This window comes from Moschus berezovskii, chromosome 4, assembly GCF_049115385.1.
Source record: "Moschus berezovskii isolate FMDL1 chromosome 4, NW_MosBer_1.0, whole genome shotgun sequence".
NCBI classification, from domain to species: Eukaryota; Metazoa; Chordata; class Mammalia; order Artiodactyla; family Moschidae; genus Moschus; species Moschus berezovskii.
This window is the reverse complement of record NC_142463.1, coordinates 18721796-18728851: the sequence shown is the minus strand read 5'-3', so window position 1 is coordinate 18728851 and position 7056 is coordinate 18721796. Positions and strand designations below refer to the sequence as shown.

Below are 7056 nucleotides of genomic sequence, written 5' to 3'. Positions count from 1 at the left end.
CTCCCTTCCTGGACCAGCTATGGAAAGGGGCACAGCTCAAAAGACAAGTTAGACAAATCACAGACAGACTTGACCAGAAACCAAAACAAAGAATCAAAAGGAAAAACAAAGAAGCAGAGTTAGCAAAAGTAATGTTCTAGGCTTCCCTCATAGCTCAGTTGGTAAAGAATCTGCCTGCAAAGCAGGACACCCGGGTTCAATTCCTGGGTCAGGAAGATCCCCTGAAGAAGGAAATGGCAACCCACTTCAGTATTCTTGCCTGGAGAATCCCATGGACAGAGGAGCCTGGCGGGCTACAGTCCAAGGGGTGGAAAAGTCGGACACGACTGAGCAACTTTACACTTCCACTTTTTCTGCTTCGTATTCCTTGTATCACAGCATGACCTGTGGGAGAGAGGGAAAGGGAATGGGAAAGACGTCCAGGTTAAATTGCACTTGAGATCTCTTACTCCGTACACATCTTTGTCTTTTGCCTCTTTTGTTCTCTGACATGTCTCTTTGTGTCTTCACATCTCTTTGAGGATGCCTTACCTCTCCTCTACTCCCTCCAAATTCCTATCCTTCTTCCTGCCCTGCCCTAAACACACCATGAACAATGGAGAAGTTCTATCTGAAATCTAACTTGAGTGATTTCTTTTGAAGTTTCTCACCTGGAAACTGAGGAGGAAATTTTATATGGAGGGATCATCAACTCTCATAGTCCCCAACCTTCCATCGAACTTTTAGATTTCTTCATGAATCTTCCTCAATTTGCATCTTGGAGGAAGAGATGATGGAAAGGAAATGTATAAGAATAGGGACAATGGACTTCCCTGGTGATGCAGTGGATAAGAATCTGCCTGCCAATGCAGGGGACACAGATTTGATCCCTGATTGGGGAATACTACTCATGCTGTGGAACTAAACCTATGTGCCATGACCTCTGAGCCCATGCACCTAGTGCCTGGGCTCCACAACAAGAGAAGCCACCACAATGTACTGCAATGAGGAGTTGCCCCTGCTCGCCGCAACTAGAGAAAGCCCGTGAGCAGCAACGAAGACCCAGCACAATCAAAAATAAGTAAAGAAATGTATAAATTATTTTTTAAAAAAGAATAGGGATGGGGTGCATTGGAGATAAGATGGAGATGGCAGTGAAGACAGATTCACCATCACCAAGAATGGGTAGTGGAAAAGGGTAGAAATGAACCCTGGAAGAAGCAGGAACTGATGATAAAGATGATTGAAACTGAAGATAACAATAAAGATGAAGATGCTGATGGAATGGAGACCAGATAGAGATGGGGGTGGGATGGAATCTGGCGATTTGATACGGATCAGAATGAGAAGAAAGATGGAAAGAAGGGCCTGCAGGGATGGGGAATGGGGCTGAGGAGAGGAGCACAGAGATGGGGGTAAGAGTGGCGGTAGAATGGGAGTGGAAACAGGAATAGGATGGAGTCATGAAACTTCACTTGGTATCTCCAGCACCTTCAGCTTTCTGCGCCTTGTCTGTTTTGGCAGCTTCATTTTTTGTAGGGTTGTTCCCATCCTTGCTAGCATCACTCCTTTTCCCTTTGGGTGCCTTCTCTCTCTTCTTTGCAAGTGCATTTCTAGGCTTGGTCTCTGACTTTGGAGGAGCAGGTTTAGCAGATAACCTCGTAGATCTCTGTGGTTTGTCCTTTACCTTGGCTTTATTTCCTCTAGCATCCCCTTCCGTCTTTCTCTTGGGCATAATGGCAGAGGGACTTAGGTGCTAGACACAGGGATGCTGTAGTGCACAGGTTTTGTTTAGTCCATGGATCACTCTTCCTTCTTCTTCATTGTTCCAGTCATTGGTAATTCTTATCCAATGACATTCCCACAAATATTTTACAATATGCTTGTCATGTTGGCATTTTCTCTGGGATTGCATTGAATCCATAAATCTATTTGAAGAGACTAAATACATTACTCATCCAATCCATAAACATGTCTTTCTATCTCTCTAGATCTTCTGTAGTGCTCACTTCGGCAGCACATAAACTATTTTGATCTTCTGTAATGTCTATCATTAGAGCTTTACCATTTTCCCTGAAGAGGTCTTGTACATATTTTGGTAGACATATTCCTAGGACTTCTTTAATACCATTGTGAGTTTTTTATTTCAATTTTTGTTTTCTTACAGGAATGCAGAAATAAAATTGATTTTGTTAATGCTGGTTTTATATCTAGCTGTTATATTTACTTAATCTTTACATTTTTTAAGGTTTTTAAATGCCTAAAATCATAGCGTCTGCAAATAACGCCAGTTTTGTTTCTTCCTTTCCAGTTCTTTATCTTTTCACTTTTCCCTTTTCATACATCACAGACTATGACCTCAAGGACAGTGCTGAATAGAAGCGATGATTGCAGGCATTCATGTCTTGTTCCAATCTCAAAAGGAAAGCTTTGTTGCTTGCTACAGGGTTTTTGTAAACAGCGTTTATCAGGCTAAGGAAATGTCATTCTATTCTTAGTTTGTTAGGAGTTTTCATGAATAGATATTAAATGTTATCAAGTGCTTTTTCTATGTCTATTGAAACTGTCATATGATTTTTCTTATAATTTGTGAATGTGGTGAATCAAACATCGATATTTTGAATGTTCAAACTAAAGGTATTTATTAGTTGGATTTACATATCTGAAATTCTGTCTTGGTTACTGTTGAAACAGCTTCCACACATTTCAGATTAATTTTTTCTTTTTTAATGTTCATGTTAGAGGAGGGACTCTTTTACATTCAACACAAAAGTCTGTTTTCTGAAACCTCCAGCCAGTCTTCTCCCACAGTTACCTGAACAAAAGGGTACAGGTCAACACTCTAGTACTTTGACAATTAAATTCACTTTAGCTGTTCCCTTTAAAAGTATGCAGTAAAATTGCAAATCAAAAGAGAAAACTGGAACTGTTTGCAGTTTGGATGGATATAAAGCTTATTTCACCTTGATTCAATACCTTTTAATACATACTTGGCAGAATTTCTATAAATCTCAGCAACTTAATTCCACTTACTAAAATTTCACAGGAAAATCCAGTCTTTCAGCATAAAGGGTAATCTTAGCTTTTCTTTATTGGTTAGCACTTTTAAATTTCCTAAAAGAATAATTATTCATAACTTCTAGCAAGTACCATAGCTTTTCCCCTCTCTCATTAAAAATAAATCTCAATTGCACATTGTTTCTTCAGTTTAAGTAAACAGAAGTTTTGAAAGCAGAGATGAAACCTTCTGGCAGTTTAGGTGAGTTGGCAGAGATCCTGACCCCTCATTCTTTTATCCAGAAGCCACACCCAGCAGCTGTTACATAGCCACTGAAACAGCCTGTATCTCTTTACCCTTGGAAAGACTTTGTATATCTCAAAAGCTTTGAGTCTGTGAAGGGATAAATAAAATGTGGTATATAGCTGAACTATTGTTCAGTTTTAAAAAGGAAGGAAAAGGGTGGGGGAATTCAATGAAGGTGGTCAAAAGGTACAAATCCTAGTCATAAGATAAATGAGTACTGGGCATGTAGTGGACAGCATGGTGACTATAGTTAACGCTGCTGTATGGCATATTAGGAGGTTGCTAAGAGACTAGAACTTCTCAAGGGAAAAAGAAAAATGTTTTACTATCTGAGGCAGTGAAAGTTAACTAAACTTACTGTGGTAATCATTTCACAGTACATGTATGTGAAGTCACTATGCTGTATACCTTTAACTTATTCAGTGCTATATGTCCATTATATCTCAATAAAGGGGGGAAATTAAACTGAATTTTAAAATTAAATTAAATTTTAGGCTTCCTTCATAGTTCAGTTGGTAAAGAATCCACTTGCTATGCAGGAGACCCTGGTTCGATTCCTGGGTCAGGAAGATCCACTGGAGAAGGGATAGGTGACCCACTTCAGTATTCTTGGGCTTTCCTTGTGGCTCAGCTTAATGTTAAAGAATCCACCTGCAATGAGGGACACCTGGATTCGATCCCTGGGTTGGGAAGATCCCCTGAAGAAGGAAAAGGCTACTCACTCCAGTATTCTGGCCTGGAGAATTCCATGGACTATATAGTCCATGGGGTCGTGAAGAGTTGGACACAACTGAACGACTTTCACTTCACAGAGTAGTCAAAACCATAGAAACAAAAAATACAATTCTATTCAGGGGCTGGGTGGGAAGAAGAAATAGGGAGTTGCTTTATGAGTATAGAGTTTCGGTTTTGCAAGTTTTGAGATTGGTTGCACAACAATATGAATATACTTAACACTACTGAATTGCACACTTAAAAATAATGAGATGGTAAACTTTATGTTGTGTTTTATCCTAATTAAAAATTTTTAAAAGTATAGAGTCTATATCTGTATCAATGTATCTGGCTATTAGTTAACAAAACAGATTTCTTTTTTCCTTTGAGGCATCATCAATATTTTGTTTTTAAAGACGCTCGTTAATTTTTAAATAATGCCAGCTACACTTACAGCTTGGAGAAGGCAATGGCAGCCCACTCCAGTACTCTTGCCTGGAAAATCCCATGGACGGAGGAGCCTGGTAGGCTACAGCCCATGGGGTCGCAAAGAGTCAGACACGACTGAGCGACTTCACTTTCACACTTACAGCTTAGCGCTGTAACAGCACAGGAAATCCATTAGGGGTAGGAGTTTCACTACTGAAGAGGAGGATCTGAGCTCTTTGCGGGGAGTAAGCTTGAAAAGATTTTTTGGAACAGTTGGAGCTATGTTACTTTAAGAGCTGAATTGGGAGGTCATGATCCATATTCAAAGTCCTTTCCTGCCTATATCCACATCTCAGCTACCTCAGCCTGGACAACCCCTCTAATTATATTTGGGGTGAAATCCTTATGGCCTGGAGTGTCCACAATGTAATCATTTGGTTTTCTACTTTGTAAAATGTCAATGTCCATCATGACTTTCTTTTCCTTGTCTTTGCTGGTGCCATCTGAGGCTGTATGTATATGAATATGGATTTGCCAGTCTTTTTAGAGTGCTATCTATACCCATGCATAGTTCTTTTGTCTATATTACCCAAATGGCCCATCAATGACATCACCAAACCAATGACCACCAGGTTGAGCTGCTGATCCTCTGCATTTTCTCCCTGTTCTGCAGTAACAAACAACACCCAGATCTTAGTGGTTTGAGTATGATTGTTGTGTTGTCCTTATGACTAATTAGGGCTTCTTAGGTGGTTCAAGTGGTAAAGAATTTACCTCCCAATGCAGGAAACACGTTTGATCCCTAGGTGAGGAAGATCCCCTGGGGGAGAAAATTGGCAATCCACTCCAGTATTCTTGCCTGGAAAATCCCATGGACAGAGGAGCCCCAGGGGCTACAGTCTATGAAGCTGTAGAGGATCAGACACTTTGCAACTGAGTACACGTGCAGGAATTAACTAATAAAGGTTAAGCACTTTGGGGCAGGAAAATCAGGTCAATGATGTGCCCATCTCAGTGCATCATGTGTGTTAGATGCTCAGTCGTGTTCGACTCTTTATAATCCCATAGACTGTAGCCCCTATGTTCCTCTGTTCGTGGAATTTTCCAGGCAAGAATACTGGAGTGGGTTGCCATTGTCTTCTCTAGGTCAGTGCATCATATCAGAAGACATATGATATCTGTTGTCCTTTTTTTTTTTTTAACTAATGATAGTAACTTTCACCACAAACCTCTTCACTGTAAAGATACAAAAATAAAAAATATAATTTTATTGATATACTAAGAAAGGAGAGAAAACGAAATCATAGTAAACACTCAAAAAACCAGAAAAGGCAGAGAAAGAGTGGAATTCAAAAATAGGAACTAAGAACAAGGACAACAAATAGAAAATAGTCACAAGTATGGTAGAAATTAATCTAACTATATCAATAATCATTTTAAATTTCAATGGTCTAAATACACCAATTAAGAGACAGAGATTGTCAACATAGATAAAAGAATGCAAATATATGTTTCTACAAAAGACTCAGTTTAATTTTTCTTGGTATATAATACTTTCATTTTTGCAAGAGGGGAGCATGAAGACACTTGAAAGAGATTAGAAGTTATGTTCTATACTCGCACTTGATGCTCCCCACTGGATGGGATTAAGAAAGCTACTCTACATCTAGGTATAGAGGAAGATATACCATGCTAACACTAATCAAAAGAAAGTTGGAGTAGGGATTCCTCTGGTGGGCCAGTGGTTAAGACTGCATTCTCCCAATGCAGAGAACTCAGATTCAATCCCTGGTCAGGGAATTAAGTTCCCCCAGGCCTTGTGGCACAACCAAACAAAAAAAAAGAAGTTAAAACAAAACAAATAAAAAAAAAGCTGAAGTAGCTGCATTAATTTACAACATATCAGACTTTGGAGCAAGAAAATTATCAGGCATAAAGAAAGGCATTACATAATGATCAAAGGGTCAATTCTCCATGAAGTCATAACAATCCTTCATGTGTATACTCCTAACAACAGAGCATCAAAATACATGAGTCAAAAACTGATAGAACTACAACGCATGGAATAAATGAATCTACTTTTCTCATTGGAGACGTCAATACTTCCCTATTAGAAATGGACAGATTCAGCAGACATATCAGTAAGGACATAGGTAAACTCTATAGCTCCATCAATCAACTGCATGTAATTGACATCTATAGGCTATTTCATCCAACAATAACACAAAACACATTTTTCTTAAGTTCACATGGAACAAGTCAGACCACACTCTGGACCATAAATAACATACCTTAACAAATGCCAGAGACTAGAAATCATACAATATCTGCTCTCAGACAACAATGGATTTAAATTAGAAATCAATACAGAAGTATAGCTGGAAAATTCCAAAATACTTGAGGACTAAAGTTACTATTTTTCCTTTCATAATCCACCAGTACTTTGTGGGGAGAATATCTGGGACTATGCTAATTTCCCTTGTTAGTTTTAGTGTTTTTTGAGGATTCTTACCTGAATCGATTGTTATTATTATGGTTGCCAGATATTAAATTCCTAACTATCTCATCCTTCTACATTTATTAATTGGCATTCTACTGTAAGAAATAGTTTTTTCTTCTTCCTTGTTTAT

The 7056-nt window shown here is 38.8% G+C and overlaps 1 pseudogene; it reads right to left on the bottom strand.

The window, feature by feature from the left end:
* Positions 1–1450: 1450 nt before the first annotated feature.
* LOC148777999 (non-histone chromosomal protein HMG-17 pseudogene) lies at positions 1451–1714 on the bottom strand (annotated as a pseudogene).
* Positions 1715–7056: the final 5342 nt, after the last annotated feature.